This window comes from Sarcophilus harrisii, chromosome 1 (genome assembly GCF_902635505.1).
Source record: "Sarcophilus harrisii chromosome 1, mSarHar1.11, whole genome shotgun sequence".
NCBI lineage: Eukaryota > Metazoa > Chordata > Mammalia > Dasyuromorphia > Dasyuridae > Sarcophilus > Sarcophilus harrisii.
This window is the reverse complement of record NC_045426.1, coordinates 294,059,807-294,082,401: the sequence shown is the minus strand read 5'-3', so window position 1 is coordinate 294,082,401 and position 22,595 is coordinate 294,059,807. Positions and strand designations below refer to the sequence as shown.

The 22,595-nt window shown below is 34.4% G+C and overlaps 1 protein-coding gene across 3 annotated transcripts in view; it reads right to left on the bottom strand.

Annotated features, from left to right (window-relative positions):
* The window catches only part of KANK1 (KN motif and ankyrin repeat domains 1), a 241,521-nt gene that overhangs the window by 150,770 nt on the left and 68,156 nt on the right, over positions 1-22,595 (bottom strand). For all 3 annotated transcript variants that reach the window (XM_031943918.1, XM_031943902.1, XM_031943907.1), the window contains exon 2: positions 6,500-6,616. The gene's annotated coding sequence lies outside the window, so the exon portion shown is untranslated. The remainder of the gene's footprint in view (positions 1-6,499; positions 6,617-22,595) is intronic.

The window sequence follows — 22,595 nt, the reverse complement described above, 5'->3', positions numbered from 1 at the left end:
AATGGAAGTTGTCAAAAACAATGGGTCACCTTGCAGTTGAAGAGACCCGAAAATAATTTTTCCTTTTCACACCCACAAATTCCATGCCAAATATAGAACCAGAAAGAACCTCAGATGTTCTAGTCCAACCCCTTCATTTTATAGAGAAGGAAAATGAAGCACAGGAGGTTAAATCCAGGGTCATACTGGAAAGAAGCACCTATGCTAGATTTGAACTCAAGTCCTCTAACTGGAATCTGTTCTTTGCATCAGCTTTTCAGAGATAGATGGAGGGAGAGGAGAAAATAAACCTAAACCCTCTTAATCCTTCAAAAACATTCTTTAAAAAAAAAAATCCCTAATTTTGTCTTATTTGGGATGTTACCAAGTTGAAAGGGTTGGGCATTCATGGAATCTGTCAACAATGGTAGCTAGCCAATATTGGGTGTGGGGATAGCACAGGGATAAAGTCATATGTGTGATGGGAGTTTGGGAAGGGAGTGAGGAAATGGAGGTAGGCAACCAATCAGAGGAAACATGGCTAAGAAACAGAAACCTACAGCTAAATGTTTACCTACTTTACCTTCTGATTTAGGCTGGGCTGCCAACATATTTTGAAACAAGCTATTTATCCAGGAGAAAAGAACTGGCTTAGAAGGTACATTCTGTTCAAATTGTTATATTTTGACATGCATATGGATCTGAAGACTACCTTAAAACTACCTACTGTTTCACCTTTCCCTGTTCTAAGTACATATGATCCCCTCAGCTAGAATAGAATATAGAATAATCAGCATAGCAACTAGATACTTCAACAAGCATGCTATTTTAGTATGGAATAATGGGAGAAGAAGACAGGAAGGGTAAATGCCCTAAAAAAACAAACTGTGAGCCTTTATTGTCTGTGTCAAAGAAACCAAGGACACTTTTTAAAAGCCTCCATCTTTCCAGGCAATATCATAATATAATAATATAATAAATGAATACTTGTTAATGGATAGTTTAGGGAAGCACCAATGAGAGTGGGGAAGGAGGTTAAAGACTACCAGAAAAAAATACATTCCAAAAGTAGAAAGGCAATTACCTTAATTCAATGCAACCCCTTAGTAGAGAAGAAATTAAATCCTAGAGTAACAAAGACAGGGGGCCAGCCCTAAGGCAGAAAGCCAAGTACCTCATCACAGATTTTAATCTCTGTGCAAGAAAAAGCACCACACAGAGGATGGATTATTTTGACATCACTGGCATTCTGAGAAATTATTTCACAACTAGAAACATTTAAAGTACAAAATAATCTATAAGAACATAAGCTTTAGGAGGGTAGGCATATTTTATACTTTTCCAGTATCTCATAAAATGTTGGGCACAATGTAGATGTGTGGCCATAAATATTTCCTGATTGACACAGAAAAAAACAATCACCATTATATAGAAAGTTATAGAAATGAATTTGATAGCACACAATATGAAAAGTCTGTACATTTGAGGCACTGAGCCGAAGTAAATTTCAGAAAAAATTTTCAGTGCCCTATTCTTTATTTCTGTGTACAAAAAGGAATTCTACCAAATCATCATCAGCGTTAAGATTTTATCATCATTATTTTTAAAAATCCAAAGTGTTTCTCTGCTTCACTTAAATCTTTTGCAGTTCTAATTTCCATTTCAAAATGAGATATTTATGTTAAGGTAGAAGACATAAGAGATTTACAAAAGTCGAAAAGAATTCATAACTCTTACATTTTTAATCATCCATCCTTCCAGTATATGATTTAGTCCATAATTCCCATGAGAAAAATGAAGAAAGTTTTGAAGAACGACTTATTCCCAATGTAAATCTCCATCAAGCCTCTGTCAATCATGTAAATTCTATTGCCTCTGGTTAGCCTTTCAACCCTCAAGCCTGAAAACTACATTACTATTTAATTGCTTTGTGACTTCACATTTTATTAAAAGGCAGAAAAAAAACACTGGGAGCTTAAACAGAGAGATAAACCCTCCACAGTAAACTGTCCCCTTAAGCAATGAAATTTGCCTCTCAAATGTGAGGTGAGCACTGTGCAAAACCCAGACAAGGAAAATTCTGCATGATAAATCCACAACTTTCATCACTGACAGAAATCTTACAGTTCTCTGGAGTACAGCACAGGTGCATGGAGATCAGAAAGCATTTTACACACCTACATGATTTCTCAAGTTGGTGTGAAGGGCACAATCCAATGAGTCACTTTCTACCCTGGCTATCCAGCTTATCTTCCATCTTTGAAAGCAAAAAAAAAAAAAAAAAAAAAAAAAAAAAAAAAAAAAAAAAAAAAAAAAAAAGAAAAAAGAAAACAGAAAAAACAGGGAAAGTAGGGAAACAGAGATTTTAGAATGGGAGGAGGCAATGGATAATTTTACATCCTCCCTATACTAAAATTGTGGATTACAATTCCACTTCAGCAAGAAAAAAAATTATCCTTTTAAAGGTGGGGATTTCTTGTATTTTCCCCAGTTTCCCTTTTAAGTTCTTAATAATTAGTTAGAGAAACTATTATCAAGTTATATGACATTTTTAGATATGTATAGAACTAAGTAGCTCTGGGGAACTACTTTACAGACTAACCTAGCCTCCATCCTCTTGCACGAATAAAAAAGTGGGATTATGATAGGGTTCAACTAAACAAAGAGAGAGAATTCTCTCTCTCTCTCTCTCTCTCTCTCTCTCTCTCTCTCTCTCTCACACACACACACACACACACACACACACACACACACACACACTTCAGCTTTATATCTTATAAATACTTTCTCCTGATAACAACAATATTCCATCTCATCTTCAGAAACCATGCTAAGATGACAGAACCTATGTACTTTCCTGGACAATAAAATACCTTCTGAACTAGAGGCAAACTTCTTGGGACTCAAACATCAAAAACTAAGATATATAAAACCAACTGAACAAATATTCTTAAACAATCTTATATTTTTAAAAATTTTAAACAATGTTTGCACCCAATACTACAGAGGATACAAAGTAGAAGACACAACAATCTGCGCTCCCTTCGATCACTAATTTTCATTTAAAGGTGCATGTCTGCCTTTTCTCTGCAGTTCCTGTCCATATAATAAATGTCATCCCTGGGATTTGAGGTTGAGAACCACTCATAAGATTTTCTATTGTTACAAAAATGAAGATGGTACAAGCCTGTACAACACCCACTGATATAAAAGTTTAGAAACAGCCTCATGGTACACTTCCTTTCTATGCCCTGCTGTGAAAACTTCCAATGAGAAACATATTAAAACCTAGAAAGCAGCCAATACAGGCGTGTGCGCGCGCGGGTGTGTGTGTGTGTGTGTGTTCATTAGCAGGTACAGGATTATTTATTTACAACTGGAAGAGACCTAGTTTCTCCAATTACAGGTGAAGAAAGTAAGGTCCAGGGGGCGGGTGTAACTTGCTTATGATCACCAAAATTAAGTGGCAGGGCTGGGATTTGAACTTAAGGGGCTGGGCTTCTGATCAAAATTCTTTCTAACGTCATCAACTACTGACATTCTGTATACTCCAGCAGGTAAGGAGAATGATAGCTAGAATGAAAAACTTAAAATCAGGAAGTCCTGAGTTTAAATCCTAGCTCAGACACTCCCTAGCAGGGCACAAGCTTAGCCTGTTTCCTCATATACATAAAGGAGGCTACCTCTAACATGATTGTTGTAAGGATCAAATGTGCTAAATGCAAAAGTTCAAGTATTATATAATTGTTGTTATATTATTATGTACTCACAAATGAGTCTAGAATTATTGATTTTGTGCAATTCTTTAGTCATCACCATAAATTCAAAATTGTAGAATACTAGAATCAGATCTTAAGAGAATAAATATCTAATCTAAACCTTTCATTTTACAGATCAATCAACTAAACAGATCAGAAAAGGGAAAGGACTTGAACAAGGTCAGACCTAGAACTAAAACTCAGGTCTTCTGGATTCTTACTTGAAGGTTCTTTGAAGTATAACATGAGCCACCTTCCCAAGATCCCTAGCTTAAGAGAAAGGGAACCTAAAACCTCACTGGCCAATCCATTCTTCTTCTATATAGCTCTACTTATTCAATTCAATTCCATAAACAATAAATCATAGTCAAGGCACTAGAAATAAGAAAAACCAAAATGTTTTTAGGAATTTTTTGTTTTTGTTATTTTTCCCCCTTCTATTTATGTTTTCTAGGGGCAAATAAAACAGATCTAACCCTCATGTGAGAGTCCTTCAAATATTTGAGGATAATCATGTCTTCCTAAAAGAGAGCTTCCAAATCTGGGGTTTATGAAGTATTTATTCTTAAAAATATTTTATAATACAATCCTGTGTATCTTATTTTATGCATTTAAAAGCATTATTTGAATAAGAGGTCTACAAATATTACCAAAAGATTTTGTGACAGAAAAAAAGTTAAGAATCCTCAACTTAAATTGTCTCTTCCCCAGGCTAAACATTCTCACTTCCCCCACCCAGAAGGTCTTTAAGCAAAGAAAGGATGACTTTATTAGACAAAAGATTCTTAATTAGGTACTAATTGAATTTGAGTAATAAAAGCCTGATTCTCAAATGGAGCTATCCCTTAATAAAAATTCTGCAGGAAAAATCTACAATCCTCATCATTTAAAAAAATAAAATGAAAAAACAAAAAACAAAACCAAACCTTATAGCTTAGCTATCTGGAACACAGTACCATAGATTAGAATCTAAACTACTATAGCTACAAGTTTTCTCAAGTTGGTATGAAGAGCACAACCCAAATGACTCATTTCCCTGCCCAAGCTCATTATCCCCAATTGATCATTCATTCTTAATAAGAAAGAAAAAAAAAAGGGGGGGGGGATGTTGAATGAGAGTAGGGGTGAATAATTTTCAATCCTCTCCCCTTTTTTCCTCAAACCAAATTTATAACTCATTGGAAGACAATTCTATTTTGAGGCCTCTAAAGTACCTTCAGACTAAAGACTCTAATATCAAAGACAGATAAAGCTTAATTAGTTTCCTTGCTAATATCAAATTAACTGTGTTCAGATTGACATGGCCATGGCTTAACATTGAGCTATAGGGTTATCCATATTTATTTAACTTATGAATTTCTTGAAATTCTGCATAAAGCAGAATATACTTGGTACAAAGTGTTAACTGGCCAAACCATTCTGGAAAACTATTTGGAATTGTACTAAGAAAATAACTTAAATATCTATACTATTTGACCTTGAGATTTTACTAAATATTAGGCTTATATTTTAACAAGTTAAAAGATAGAGAGGTCCATATACACAAAAACATGTATAGCAATTCTTTTTATAGCAGTAAAGAACTATCCATTCACTGAAGAATGGTTAAATAAATAATAGTACATGAATATAATGGAATTACAGAGTCAATATTTAAAAGAAATTAATTCAGGCTATTCACTGGAAGATCAAATATGAAAGCTGAAATATTATGACCATATAATGAATGAAAAGACAGGACTCATTGAAAAAAATCCTGATGTTAGAAAGAATAGAAGGGAGGAAAGGAGGAAGGAAGGAAAAGAAAAGAAAAGAAAAATGGGTCTATAACTCCAAAATTAAAACTCTTTTCAGAAAACAGCCTAGACCATTACTCTCTATTCTAACTTCTTGTTTTTTCTATTCCCTTCATAGTCATCTCAAATTTACCTTCAATCAAATAGCCTTTACTCTCTAGGAAATTGTAGTTATTATTGACTTGTTTTAGTCATTGTTGATTCTTTCTGACTCCATTTGAGCTAAATCCAGGCAAATAATGATAGAAACCTATGCCCTACAAACTTTCAACAGTCTTACAAGCACAAGGGCAAATTCCTTATACTTGACAGAAGTACAAAGAATTAAAGCTATTTGTTGTGTAATAAGATCAGAAAAGTCCTTTTCACTGGATGCTGACATTTCACAAATACCTTTGAAAAACAACCAAATACTCCTGAAATTAGGACTAATTATCATCAGTTGATCTATGCCATGGACTAGAGAGAAAAATTCTTTGTTAAAAAGTCAAAATGTTATTTTTAAAAGTCTGAAACATTAATTTACTGACAGATTTTTTCCATTAATTAGATAAAAAGTGAAATAATTTTTCTTTAAAATATATAAAAAAGACCGTTTAAAAATTACTTCACAAATATGAATGTGATTGCTTTATTTCCGTTCTTCTTTGTTAACCTAATGGCCTTATTTCTTTCACATGTGCTTGCCATTTTGGATGGTATAATGCAATTCTTAGGATAAGGAGTTTCAGTTTTTTATTAACTTGAGCTAAGTAATGAAAAATCTTATTATCTGGGACCAAAACATATGGCTCAATTCTAATCCTACATATCTTTATGAATACATACATGCTCATTTAGTAAAATAAACTCTGTAGGAGGCTGTGAGATAGATGCCTGAGATAGAAAGAGAATATATATAACATGATCCTAAACCAAAAATAAACCTCATTTTGAATTGCAAAATCATACCACAAAGAAGCCTACCTTGTTTGTGTATACGAAAGATTTTTAAATCAAATATTGTTTCCAAGTCGATATCAGATGAATGGAAATAATTAAATGGTTCAATAGAGCAGTCCATCCAGTTTCATGAAAATCGTCCTGAAATGGCAAAGAAAAATATCATTTAGATACATTAGAACATATTTCAAGTAAGATATATATAAAATAGTATTGAATCAAGCACAATAATTAAATGTAATACAGCAAAACCTCATTAGCTTATATAGCAATTGATGTAAGGTATGACAAAAAAATGCCCAGGGACAAGTCTTGATAAAGAAAGATTTCTTAGTATTATCAGTTCTGTGGTCAACTTCTCCCAGAAATGCTCAAAAAAAATATTGGGAAGGTTTCCTTTCCAAAGATGGAATCTTAGGTCCATTGCTTTTCTAGTTTAAGGAATTCTTAAGTAGTTATTCATTTCCATTCCTCCTCAGCGAAGCTCTCTCTTTAAAATAGCCCAATATCAGCCAACTACTGACATCATGGCCCCACAGGGTCACTTCTTCCTGACTTTGAATTCTATATGATCAATGCCAAATTTATGCTCTAGAGAACTGGGTTTAAATCCTGGATACCAGGAAAAATACTGACAAGCTGAAATTTGTCCAGAAAAAGGTAAACCAGGATGTTGTGGGAAACTGAAAGCCTTCCATAGTGGGATAATTTATTTGTAGGCTTAAAGAAGACTTACTGGAGACATCATTGCCTTTAAATATATGAAAGACTGTATTGGTTTTCCTGTGCTTGGTGCCAGAAGGCAGAACTATAAAGTAATGGGTGAAAGTTGAAGAGAAGCAAATTTTGGCTTGAGAAGGAACGTTTTCTCACAATTACAGCTTTCAAAAAGAAGACTCACTATCTTCTCTATTCTTGGTTGAGTGCTTAATTGTCTCTAAAATATGTGAAGGAAAATACTTCATATATTGATTTCTGAGGTGTTGCCCAACACTGAGATACTGTAAATCTATCCAAGCTATGTACACCAAGCACTTTTCTACATCAAACAAATTAGTTTTTAATTAAAAGATATTTTTGACTATTCACTAATTTTCTCATGAATTTAAGTGATATTTCCCAACTATTTAGTAGGTTTTTTGATCATGAGGTCTTATATTATATAGTAGTAAGTACATCAGTAACATGAAAGTACAACTAACACGTACTTCATGTATAGAATAAAATAATGTAATTTCCCAAAATTAAATTTTTGACAAATTTTACAAAATGAAATTCAATCAAATAATTATAGACTCCTTTTAAATTCAGGTAATATTTTTCTTATAATTACTTCTGAGTTATATGAGCCATCTAATAATATCTAAAATATTTCCATAAAAACCTTTAAATTATTTCAATATTTGTAGAATATCTAACAAATTAATTCTTTTCTTGAAGCAAAGTGCTATTTACTTTGATTTTTTTTTTTTTTGCCAAAAAAAAGTATTTAAATGTTGGATTTTGAAAAATCACTTACTTACAAACATTTATACTTTGAAATAAAGTTTATTCATCAAGCCACACTTGTTTCCCCATTTGAAAGAGATAAAGTACAAAGGGCTAGCATAAATATTGTTATTATGTACAGAAATCTGGGACCTCTGAGTTAATCTAGAGGATTAGTGTCTAGGAGCACCTGGGATTATAATTCAAAGGCAAATATGTAAATACATTCTTTAATAATACATGTAATATCAAAATGCATCAGCTTTATAATCTAGTTCAGAGTTCTAAATATGACAAAATTAGCAAATAATATGACACAGAGTACAATGGTTGTCCCACATTATCATGACTACAGTCATTCCTTCCACATCACAGAGGTTAAGTGGCATGGTACCTCCATGGTCTGGAAAATTCATGTAAAATTTTTCACCCTCCTTTTGTATCAGAGAAGTATGAATTATCACAGTATTAAAAAGATAAAATGTTGATATTATATAATGCTATGTATGTATGTTACACATTTCTGAGTTTCTAAAGTTTTTCTGTGTTACCTGCTGGCTTCTGCAAAAACTCCTAAAATAATTCTAAATCATTTAATTTCTTATGCCAACCCACAAAATATCAAAGCTACAATGAGGAAAGTTATATGTAAGGGACAACTATATTATCTCTTGTTCTGTACTGTCTAAATGGATAGTTAATTAGGTACATAGTCAAGGGTTGATAATGGCAATATTTGTATTATCTTCTAGGATCTATAAAGTTCTCTCTCTCTCTCATGTGTGTGTTTGTGTGTGTTTATATAGATGTCATTTGATCCCCGTAACAATCTTAAGAGGTAAAATGCTGTTACTACCATCTCCATTTTACAGATAAAGACATCAAGGCATGGAGTGTTAAAAGTTTGCTTTTGATCACATCACTTTTTATGTATTAGAAATGGGATTCAAACCAGGTCTTTTCAAGTTCCAAGGTCATTATTCTTAAACACTATATTGTTCCATTTAATAAATTTATTTATTTAAACACATTTATTTACTAGTAATAATTCACTTATAAAATTCTTTAAGGTTTACAGTATCCCCTAACAATAACCCCATGAGGCATTTATTTCCATCAGAGCTAGAATTCAAACCAAGGTTTCCCTGAGCTCCAAATCCAATATTCTCCATAATATAAGGCTAAAATCTAAGAGAGGAGATGAGGGAAGCAAAAAGAATATGGAATGTCTACTTAGACCAGAGTTCCCACTTTTTTCTGCTGTGATCCTGTTTGCTGAAGCCTATGCACTCTTTCTCAAAGTAATAACTTTATTGAAAATTTCTTAATTGAAGTTAAATGATCCATTTTGTTTGGGAATTAAGATGTAGCTTTTTTTCTCATCCAAGTTCATTGACTCCCTAAAATCTTCACATCTCTCTCTACCTACAAGTCACTAATCAGATCCAGCTTCTTGTAACTGGCCTCCTTGCTTCAAATTTCCCCTTCCCAAAACAGTCTCCAACACAGATGCTACATACAAGTCTGACCATGGTAGTCCTATACTCAATAAATTTCAATGGTTCTCTATCCTTTTAGGAGGAAATACACAAAATCTTCTACTTGGCATTTAAAGCCTTTCAAAACCTGATCTAATCCTACCATTTCAGTCTATATCACTACTACCCTTTCACACATAGTACAATCCAGCCAAATGGATTTTCTAACAGTTCCTTCCAGTACCCTGTCAGACTATTTGAACTGCATGTTCCCAATGCCCAGAATGCTCCCTCCTCACTTCTGCAACCCTAATTTTCTTCAAGACTTAGCTTTCTCCAGGCTCCTTTTTTTCCCCCTCTATTTACTATTGCTTCATCCCTAAATAATAGCAAAGGGTATCTATTTTGTGTATATGTGTACATGTATGTATAGCTATCGATGTATATAGGCATGTATATGTGTGTATATGTATATATGGAGATGTGTATGTCTATTGGCACATATATAAGTGTGTATAGAGAGATGAATGCATGTATATATAGGTGTTATATGTACCCTTCCTCTAGGCAAATGAGAGCTTACAATCTAATTTAAATCAGCAGGCTAACTAACAAAATTTAAAATGAGGTGAGCCAACAAATCAAAAAAGTCTTCTAGTTAGAAACTTTGTTATTCACTTTGAGTGATCTAATAATTTACAGATGTTGGTTGTTTTTTTTTTTTTGTTGTTGTTGTTGTTTTTGTTTTTGTTTTTGCCCAACCATCATTTACCATGACTAATTAAACTAGGTATTAATTCTAAAGAGTGTCGGCCATAGTGTGTGAGAGGCTCCATTGTGTCTTCTCAACAGCATTGCTCTTCATTAACTTACCTTAGACAAATCATTTTACTTCTCTAAGACCTGTTTCCACATCCACAAAATACAGGAGCTGGCCCAATAGCAGCACCTAACACACCTTTAAGACCCAGGTTCAAATGTTGTTTCAGATGTTATCTCAATGGATCAGAAGGAACATGGTATTGTAGCCCTTGGCCTCTCAGTCAGAAAATCCAGGTTCATGTCTCTCTTAATAGTGACTGGCAACCAGCCCAGCTCTTGACAAATTATATTACTTTTCAGAGGCAGGCATGTGTCTTTAGACTGTAAGTTTCAGAATAAGACGACAAAGATCTGTATAAACAGAGGGAATTTCTATATCAGGAATACCCTCTAGCAACAAAATCACAGATCTGTATTTTCTCACTTCCAAATATTAGATTTTCACAACAAATACTATGAGGTTTCATCCATTCTATTTTAGTGTTAAGGAAGCTAAGACTCGTATGTGAAGCACCAGAATTGAATGCAACTCTTGAGCCTAACTTGAAGTCCAGTGATATTTCCACTAAACCACCCTTTCCAGCTGTGAATCTGGTAATCCTATAACCATGTTAGTCGCTTCATCTCTCTGCACCTGTTTCCTTATTTGTAAAAATGAGAACAGTTGTGCTACCCATATCTCTCAGCATTTTGTTGCAAGAGAGTTGGTGTCAATAAGTTGTCAACTTTAAGAGAAATGAGAATAAACAGCACTGACATTTGGCTCTCCAACAGTTTAGAATAAACATAACTCAAAACATGTTTTCCCTTTATTAGTAACACTACCACTATTACTCCCATCTTCCCCTCTTGCTTTAATAGTTCGGCCAAGGGTAAAATATATTGTTCACCCTATAACCATGATCTTAACTACTTTCTTTCTATACTGAATTAACCTTCCTGTCCTGCCTCCTTGGAAATGCCTTCTCTTATTAAATTGAAATTTTACTTTAAAAAAAAAAAAAAGCTCCAGATGTCCAGCGACACTTCTCCAAAAGAATGTATACCTGAATCTAAATGGCAGGAAAATAGAAGCATAAATATTTGATGTGAAGCTTGTAATGAAATTCTAGATGAACATATAGTCACAGTTAGCTAATTTGCAATTAGCTAGTTGTACAAGTGAGCTTTTTTCAATACTATGGAAAGAAAGGCTCATTTCATTCCATAGGAATCCCATGAATTAGAGCTCCCCAAATGCTTTTACTATTAAATTTTCTTTCCTTTCAAAATTCCAGAGTTGTACAACTAATGTCCTCTAGGGAAACCAGCCTGCCAAATGGATGTCAGACTAAGTGGTTGGTAATTGGGTCACAAAAGACTGGTAATGTTCATTTACAATTAATTCATAATCACTAAGGGTAGAGAAAGGGCAGCGAGGTAACGGATAGAGACTGTGCCTAGAGTCAGGAAGACTCATCTTCCAGAGTTCAAATCTGGCCTCCAACACTTACTAGGTGTATGATCCTGGGCAATTCATTCAACTCTGCGGGCTCGGTTTCCTCATCTGTAAAATAAGCTAGAGAAGGAAATGGCAAACCACTCCAGTATCTTTGCTAAGAAAATCCCAAATGGGCTCACGAAGAGTTGGACATGACTTTAAATAACTGAACAACAGTAACAAAAAGAGGGCAGAAGATCATAAAACCATACCCTGTATGTTCCAAGTCATATTTCTTATAGGAACTCACTAGCCTCTTTAAAAAACAACAAAAGTAAGATAGTAAAATAGGTCATCACCACAATTAAATATTCTTTATTTTATTGCAAAATACATCTGTAGAATCTTCAGGTTTTCCAAAACAGCTCAGGCCTGGGAATTGGCTGAAATAAAAGCAGAACCATAAAAAGAAAACAGATTACACATAACAAGAGATCACTGCTGAGAAGAGGTATTCCACAATGATTGCCCATTTCAGCTCAGGGAAGAAAGAGAATGCTAATTGGTTGGCAATTATCTTCCAAAAGGCCAACTTTTCACAAGAAGGCTGAGAAAATTTGGATGGAGGACAGAAAAGTCAAGAAGGAAGAAAAGCAGCATGGGAGGTGCTGATGGGGCAGCAAGCCTTTGGAGAAGAGAGCTAGCAAAGAGAGTACTGGTTTGCAGAGTGGGGCCATGTCTCAGAGCCCAGTCTTATTAATATGTTTCTTCACCTGCAAAATGGGAAACAAGGGAGCCTGGGTGAGAGAAGAGTGTGAAACAGGTGGCTGATAAGGTTATCTTCTCACTCTTATAACTCTATATTAAGCTGAAAGCACATTAATCACAAGATGGGGTTGTTCCATGATTACACATTACTATAGCTTACCTTAAAGAAACAAGGTGTCTCATAACACTGGCCTACTCATGTTACTCACAGAGTTAAAAGAAGGCCCATATGAACTATAACTATTAACAATAATTATCATTACTATTATTATTAACACCAAGTTATTCTCCCAGAAGGTGGGACTCTGAGTAAAAATTGAAGCTTAATATTTTCATTTAATTTTTTTCTTTGGCAATATAACTAATATGGAAAATGTTTTGTAATATTTCACATGTGTAATTGATATTTTGTGTGTCTTCTTAGTGGGTAGGGTAGGGGTGAGAAAGGGGTGGGAGAAAACTTGGATCTCAATATAAAAAGGAAAGAATGTTAAAAATAAATAATTTACATTTATATGCATACATATTTTTAAACTTTCAAATTATTATCAATATTAAATAAGCAGTATTTATACAGGGATTTAAGGCTTCCTGATGACAACTCTGAATTATCTTTTGATGACAATAAAGAATATCTACATTTATATATATATATATATATATATATATATTGAAATTTCACTTTTAAAAAATTTTTACATTTTTTCAAATTACATATAAAACTATTATAATAAAGAATCTCTAAGTTCAGAAGGAGCAAGTTCTCTTCAAAATAACCTAGCATAAATGTTTGAAGTGATAAGGGATAGCTAATTTTTAAAAATTCCCTTATAATCACTAAAAATAGAAGAAATGAAAATTAAAATTCTGGGGTTTGACTTCACATCCATTTTGTAAGTAATGGAAGACCTGACTTTTAATTCCACTTCTAGCACTACTATGACCTATGCCTATTTGAGCCTATTTCTTCATTTATAAAATGAGGATAATCTAGATGGCTTTTAAGATGCCTTCCAAATCTATTTCCATAACCTTAAAATAACAAAGATGATAAAAGATGTAAATCAGTTACAGGCACTATTAATAAAATGTTGATGAACAAAAATGTTTATAGCAAACCTTTTTGTAGTGGCAAGGCACTGAAAATTGAGTGGAAGCCAGTCACTTGGGGAATGGCTGAATAAGTTATGTAAATGAATGTAATGGAATATTAGTGTTCCATAAGAAATGAATGACAAGCAAGCTGATTTCAGAAAAGCCTGAAAAAGCATGAACTTTTGCTGAGTGAAGTGAGCAGAACCAGAAGAATATTGTACACAGTTACAACAAAACTACATGGTGATCAACTGTGACAGACTTGGCTTTTCTCAACAATGTGGTGATTCAAGGCAATTCCAATAAAGTTGGGATGGAAAATGCATAGTATTTTCACCTTTCTGTTATTGTTGTTGTTTGTTTGCTAGTCTTTTTTTTTTCTTTTTCATGTTTTTCCCCCTTTTGCTCTAATTTTTCTTGCCCAGCATGATGAATATGGAAATGTGTTTAGAAGAATTATACATGTTTAATCCAAATTTTTTGCTCTCTTAGGGGCATGGAAGGAAGCAGAAAATTTTGAAACACGTTTTGCAAAGATGAATGTTAAAAATTACCTTTATATGTATTTGGAAAAATAAAATATAATGTAGAAAAGCATTAAAAAGTCGAACCTTTCCAAACTAATTACAAAATTTCCACTACTGAACGTATACTCCAAAGGAGTTTAAAGACAGAAAATTTTTATTTCTATCAAAATAGTCATAGGGTTAGGGATGGGGACTGAACATGCAAGTTCATTAGGATAGGGGGCTAAGAGAGGGGGACTTCTAGTGCCGGTCCAATGGAGTTTGAAGCTTTTCTGCAGATTGGAGTCTAGGGAATTGCCCAGAGCAGTTATGAGGTTAAATGATTTGCCCAAATACATACAACCAAGTATAAATATATTTCCTGAGATCAGCCATACCACACTTCTTCTCTATTCATAACCCTGTGCCTTTTTTGTGGTAGCAAAACTATTGTTTGTCCTTCATTCTTGAGACCCATGACCATCAGGGAGGTGATGCTGTGTCATGCAAGTAAACTGAATTTGAATGAGGGAGGACTATACAAGATCACCTACCTCACTTTCTCCTCCAGAGCCATCTGGGTCCAGTGGCCAACTATAAATCAGGACAACTCGAGATGGTTCTGGATGAAATGGGAAACCTCGGTCTTTTAAAGCTAAGGTCTTCAAAAGATCTGAATGTGACTGAGGCTACACACCCACTCAATGATTAAGACTAGGTAGCAATGGAGGCAAAAAAATCTCCTTCCTCCCCCTCCCTCCCCCCCCCCCCAGTCAAAAACAAAACAAACAAACAAAAAAACAACCCACAACTAAATAAATTAATGAACAAAAGAATGAATCTAGAAGGGAAAGACCCTCAAGATTTCTGGCCAAAGTAGAAAAGACTGCTTATTTACATTCAATCTGAGTTAGTCAGGACCTAAACACTGACCAAATAAGGTTTGGCCTAGGACCTATGGGTGGCCTAATGGTCACCCTAGAAAGCAAATAGGTTAACTCATATTGATATATGATTGTCATATTACTGTATCATAAAAAAATAAATATCAGAAAAAACATATAAAATATGAACTGATACAAAATGAAGAAAAGAGAATCAAATGTGCAAAGTACACAATGACTAAATAATGTAATTGAAATAACCTGAAAAGCAGCAGAACTTGGATTAATTGCAATGACCAATAGGGTTTCTTGAGGACAATTATGGGTACAGATGTTTTTACCTTTTTTAATTGTTTTCCTTTGTTATTGAGAGACTGGATAGTCAGAATAATGGAAACAGATTGTAAGAGACTTTTAAAAAAAAAAAAGACACCAACCCATTTTTAATATTATTTTTTGCACACACTCCATGGACTGTTATGCCACAGTTCTCTTTTATTGTCCGGACTCAGTCCCGCCTCGGTTGTTCTGCCTCAGTTTATAATTGTTGGGCTCAGTCCTGGGAAACCACCCCTCCCTCTTTATCAGATTATTTGAAAAGGATAAAAGATCTTATATTTTAGAATATCAGAATGCCTCTCCCCATCCCAAACTACTGGAATGTCAGATACTGTCTTATCAAGATGCTTTTCCCCATCTCCGGGATTCCTCCCCCCATGCTCCTCTCATCCTGTCCGAATTGGACGGTTAGAGAGTCCGGTTCCTGCTCTCAGCACCCTGACTCCACCCCTGCCTGGGGAGGGGCATGTTACACATGCCTTTATATTTCACTTTTATTAAAAAGAAGCAAATTATCAGAGTAAATCAGCATCAGGCCTTTTAAGCTCTAAATTCACTAAGCATGAATTCATCTCTGTCTTTATGTGCTGTAATAAAGAAGTAGAAGTAGCCTGATTTCAAGTGTTAGAAAGCTCTGCTACTTATTAATGTAATTTGGGAGAAATAACCTAATGAAAGTAAACCTTAGTTTCCACATCTATAACACTGGCCAAAGTAGAAAAGAATTCTTATTTACATTCAATCTGAGTCAATTAGGACCTAAACAACGACCAAATAGGGTTTGACCTTAGACAGACAGACTTCAGCTGACAGTGGAGTATAGATGGGCCTGGAATTCTATATGGTTCATGGGGTCAGTTACAACTGAACAAGAAATAAATGCTTAATGATAGCTGGCAAATATATTGTATATTAAGGTTGGCAAGATCCTTCACAAATATATCATTTGATTCTCACAACAACTTTGGGAAATAAGTGCTGTAATTACCCCATTTTACAATGAGGAAATTGAAGGGTAGTTTGCCCAGGGTCACACCACTATCTGAGGTTGAATCTGAATTCAAGTATTCCTTATTCCTGGTCCAGTTTGTGGTACCTACTGAGTGCATGATCTTGATCTATGTCTTGGCTCATGCCAATGTCCTCTCCTCTTAAACTCTTACTGATCTTTGAAGGACCTGCTGGAATTTCACTTTCTTTTCAGTGGTTGAAAGCTTGCTTCCCTTCTTTGAAATGATGTAGAATTTTATATAAGCCAGTTAGTCTTTGGATAAATTTGAGACCCCCTCAAGTTAAATTTGGGAGGTATTGTAGCCAACTAGTGATTTTTTTCAGTCATTATCCCTAATGAAGACAAGTCACGGAAAGGTTGAAATGGATAAGTATGAAAGGGATATAATCTTTATATATGAAACCCACTTTGATAATATCACAAAATCATAAAGTACTCTCAGTTATCTTTTCATGTGTATTGTTCTCTCAAGATCTCTTACATCTCTTCTGTGCCTTACACACAGTAGCTACTCATTCAATATTTATTTGCTTGATACTATTTTTTTTTTAATTTTCAAATTTCAGGTGGTAAAAAAATAATTTCAGATTTTGGATTTTGGATTTTAAGCAAAGTATTCATTAATCACTCCCCTCCCATTTCCTTATCCCTTAAAAGGGGGGTGGGGATTAGGACCAGGGAGGGAGATGGAATTTGATATGTATATCTCATGGTCAAAATTTTGTATTTCCCCTAAGACAAATGGTCAGTCAGTCAATAAGCACTGATGAGCCTAAACACTAGGGATACAAATAGTATGTGTGTGTGTGTGTGTGTGTGTGTGTGTGTGTGTGTGTGTAGGGGAACATGTTCCCTTTCCCTAAAGCTTTCACATTTTGATGGGAGTAAAAATATATGCCAAAAAAAAAAATCATACAACATACATGCAATGTAAATGGAAGGTCATTTTTTGGTTGCCACTCTTTGTGATAACTTCAACTACTTTTGATATTCTTGAAAGAAAAAATAGGCCTTGAAGTATCATTAGGAGAATTTCTAGTTAATAAGGTAAGGAAGCATGGGTCAGTGGGAAAAGCACTGATTCTAGAGTCAGAGACTCAGAGTTCAACTCCTACTTCTGATAATTACCTTAGGAAAGTCTTGGGATCAGAGGCAGAGAAGTAGTATAGTAGACAGAGCATTGGACCTAGAGTTCAACTCTAGCCCCATTTTCAAATATATAGAGAACTGATATATAAATCTATAAAAATATGAGTCATTCCCCAATTGATAAATAGTCAAAGGATACAAACAGGCAATTTTCACAAGAAGAAATCAAAGCTATCTAATCATAGGGGAAAAAATGGTCTAAATCACTACTGATTAGAGAAATGCAAATTAGAACAACTCTGAGGTACCCTCTCACACCTATCAGACTGGCTAATATTACAGAAAAGAGGTACTTTTGGTGGAGTTGTAAACTGATTTAACCATTCTAGAGTGCAATTTGGAACTATGCTCAAAGGGCTATAAAATTGTATAAACTCTTTTATGAAGCAACACCACTAGTAGTCTATGTCCCATAGAGTTGTTTTTGGCAAAGAATTAGAAATTGAGGAGATGTCTCAACAAATTGTGCTATATGATTATGATGGAGTATTATTGTGCTTTAAGAAATGATGAGGGGACAGCTAGGTGGTGCAGTGGATAGAGCACCAGCCCTGAAGTCAAGAGGACCAGAGTTCAAATCTGGTGTGATCCTGGACACTTAACCCCAATTGCCTCAGCAAAGAAGAAGGAAGAATAATAACAACAACAAGAAGAACAACAATAGCAACAAAAACAACAAAGAAGAACAAGCACAACAAGAACAACAAAGAAGAACAAGAAGAACAAGAACAACAATAAGAACAATACAAGAACACAAAGAGCAAGAACAACAAGAAAAGCAAGAACAAGAACAACAACAAAACAACAAGCGCAAGAACAAGAACAAGAGCAAGAGCAAGAACAACAAGAACAAGAAAAAAGAAGAACAACAACAAAGAACAACAAGAACAAGAACAACAAGAGCAAGAATAAGAGCAAGAACAAGAACAAGAACAAGAACAGCAAGAACAATAACAACAAAGAAGAACAAGAGCAAGAACAACAAAAACAAGAACAGCAAAAACAAAGAACAAAAACAAGAACAAAGAACAACAAGAGCAAGAACAAGAACAACAAGAACAGCAAGAACAATAACAACAAAGAAAAAGAACAACAAAGAAGAACAAGAGCAAGAACAACAAAAACAAGAACAGCAACAACAAAGAACAACAAGAACAGCAAGAACAACAAAGAACAAGAACAGCAGCAACAACAAAGAACAAGAACAAGAACAGCAACAGCAAGAACAACAACACAACAAGGATAAGAAGGCAACAGTACTGGGTCTGTATCCCAAAGAGATCATAAAAGAGGAAAAAGAACCCCCATGTGCAAAATGTGAACTGATTCTCCAGGAGAACACTGTATACAGTAAGATTATGTAATGGTAAGCTGTGATAGACTTGGCTCTTCTCAACAATGTGGTGATTCAAAACAATTCCAATGGACTTGGGATGGAAAATGCCAATTACATCCAAAGATTGAATGTGGATCGAAACATAGTATTTTCACTTCTTGTTTGTTTTCTCGTGATTTCCTAGTTCCCACCACACCCCCTCTTTGGTCTGATTTTTCTTATACAACATGGCAAATATGGAAATGCATTTACAAGGATTGTATATATATAACATATCAGATTGCTTGCCGTCTTGGAGTGGGGGGAGGTGAAGGAGGGAAAAAATTTTAGAACACAATAAATGTTGAAAACTTTCTTTACATATACTTGAAAATACAAAATACTATTGGGAGAAAAATGATGAGCAAGATGCTTTCAGAAAAAAAAATTGGAAAGAGTTACATGAAGTGATGCAAAATGAAAAGAGCAAAAACAGGAAAACATACGCAGTAAGAGCAATATTGTACAGTGATCAACTGTGAATAACTTAGCTATTCTCAGCAACACAAAAATCCAAGACAATTCCAAGGGACTTATTGAAAAATGCTATGCATCTCCAGGGAAAGAACTGGTGGAAATTTTAAGAAATGGTTAACAAAAAAAAAAAGTGATAAATATTACTCTGCTGTTAGATATGATTCATATGATGAATACAAATCAGTATGGGAAGATTTACTCTTGTTCTATTCTTCTTTAGTTTTTGTTATAGTTATTGTGTTTTTTGAGGTTTTTGAGGACTTGATTCCTTTGAGAAATTGTAATGATAAAGCTTATACCCACAGAAGATATGAAAAGAAGCTTTTTTGCAAAAGGAAGACTGTGAGGGTGAAATACTATATATGTCAGAATATATTAGTTATGCTGAACTGATTCTCCTCCTTCTGTCTATAAGAAATAGCTCCTTTTTTGAGACAATCAGTGGAGTAAGATGCTTTGGTAAATAAAGCTGATATAAAAAACAAATGATCAACAAAAATGCATTTAAAAAATAATGTATCATCTGCAACTGTCTCTTCATTTAATGATCTGCATTTCTTGAGAATCCTAAAACTAATTGCCAAGTACCTAAAATTGAGGTAAGTAGCATAGATAAGATGGAACAAAAATCAAGGGGTATAGGAAAATGCTGATGTGGAAAGAGTAACCCTCTCAAAACTGAGCTAAGCCTGAGGTATTTCTGCTTAGAGATCATAGATCTAGCCCAGGAGAGTCCTTAGATATTATCTGGTCTAACTCTTTCATTTTACAGGTAAGGAAACTAAAGCCCAAGATCACGGGGTAAATAAGTAGTAGATGAGGGATTTGAACCCATGTCCTATGGCTTCAACCAGTTTTAGACTCAGCTCTTAGTTTGAAATATAATTATATAAGCACTAGCCCTGAAGTCAGGAGGGCCTGAGTTCAAATTTGTTCTCAGACACTTAATTGCTGTGTGACCCTGAGCAAATCACTTAATTCCAACTGCCTCAGCAAAAAAAAAAAAAAAAAAAAAGAAATATAATTATACAAAAGCACATTGTGAGAGTGCTTGCAAGAACATCTTTTCAATGTGATTGACTTTGTTACCCTGTGAGAAATCTCTCTTAAAAACAACAACAAAAACGGATAGGCTGGTACATCCACTTTTTTCAAAGATGACTATCAAACTTCTCTATAAAATAGAGAGTTTTCATGGTATGCAGTAATGAGGAAAGAGGACAGTGTTCCCCCAAGTGCCCTTGCGGCAACTCAGCAAATTGTGCCAAAGAAATGTTCTCTCAAGCTTCAATTAATTATCAAGAGGATTAGCTGTAGCATTTCAGTGAAAGCAGTTAAGAATCTGGCAACCCACTCACTTACCAGCCTAGAGCTCTAGAGCCTTCTGGAAGGTTTAAAACAAAATCTCCCCAACAACAGTGGACCCTCTAAATATTCCAGCTTAAGATTCAATGCTAAGCTAAAAAAAAAAAAAAAATAGTGATTCTAATTTCTGGCAATATAAATTGTAAAGATGGACCAGCTCCTATAATGTAAAGCAGCAAAACTCAGGAGGCAGATTCCCGGGTTACTTAACACTGGCTTCTCTGGAAGAATATATTAGAAGCAATTGGGCGACCTTCCAATCAACTCTTCATGCCCTTCAGAACCAGTCTTTCTCCAAGTAACTCATGACTTTCTACAATGAGTCTCCAGTTAAAATTAACTCCACAAAGAAAACAAAGAATGTGCTGTACTCACATTATCCATTTGCAGGCATTCAGCTCAATCTTCTAATGTAAGACTCAGTATTTTATGTGTGTCTTTCAGACACATGCAACAGTTTCCCAAACTAGTCAGGCTTACTCAAGTTCAATAAATTTTTGAGTATTTATACTCAGGTTTTTTCCAGTTATCACAATCAAGCTGAATTGAGAATGTTTTGAAAATTATTTTAACCATTTTCTTCAATGTTATCTTACAGGTTAAAAAAAAAAAAGCTCCCAAATTCCTTACAACTTAAAACTTATCCTTTTCCTGGCTCTCCTTACTTTCAATAATATCTAGCATACACAGAACTTTTAGTTTTGTGAATATTATCTCATATTTGGTCTTCAAAACTACTACTTTTACAAGGGTTCAAAACTAATAATTTCCTTAGTTTGTCCTCTTTCTTTCCCATCCAAGACAAATGTTCCCTATTTTCCCAAGGCTCTGCTAAGATAATACCATCACTTCTTCCAAGTTGACTTCTCTGAATTTTATTTTATTTTTTTAAAAAGCCTTGGTTTCTCATTTCTTCCAAGCTGGAACTGTAGGGACTATTGCTTCTGTATTAGTGATCTTTAGCTTGGTGCTCCATTTCTGGTTCACTGCTTCTCAGGGGCTCACCTTACTGATGCCAAACAGTATAAATGCCATAATTTTGTAGTCTACTGCAGCTTAGAACTCATAAGTTCAAGAAATGCATCAGCCTCAGCTTCTCAGGTACCTGGGATTACAAGGATGCACCATCCTGTCCAGCATTTTCCTTGATTCATCATCTTCTCTCCCTCTCCCCCCAGAAAAAAAAACTCTTTGCATAAATCACCTAGAAGTTCCCCAGACAGATTAAATCAAAGATCCAAAAGAACATCTGTTTCCCCCATATACATATAGATGTGTTTATATATTTAAACATGTGCATACATGTATATAATTATGTACATATATTTATACATAATATATACATATATAAGCATTAACATCTAGAAATTTATACACTAAATTTTTTCTAATACATTCATGTAAATCACTTGACTAAAAATACCATGATAAATGAGGGCTTCTTAGCTCCTTAACTGAAAAATTGTTGCTTAAGAACATTTATTGGCCTTCAACTAGGGACACTAAATTAAATATCTTTAAAAGTAAATGTCTAGGAAAATCTTCCTCTTTATTCATCACCAAGATAGCACATTTCGCTCTTATTATTCTAGGAAGAATATCCCATTCCCAGTAAAGTTTCTGTTTTACCATCCTATAGCTCCTGGAAAGGATACTTATAAATTTGTGATAATAAGAGTCTCAAGTATTAAAATAACTCATTTAATTATCTCTTTGGCACTAAAAGAAGAATAAACATGATGGAGTATAGAATTTTGCAAATTACCACATTCTTTGGGAATTGTCCCTCTAATGAATCCTTTCTTTAGTGTATCATGGGTTGAAATCATTCATCATTGATGACGATTGTTACCTTAGCAATGCTTTTCTCTGTTGGAGACACTGATATTATATCACCATCTATCTGAATCACAGATAACCAATATTTTACACCTAAGAATTC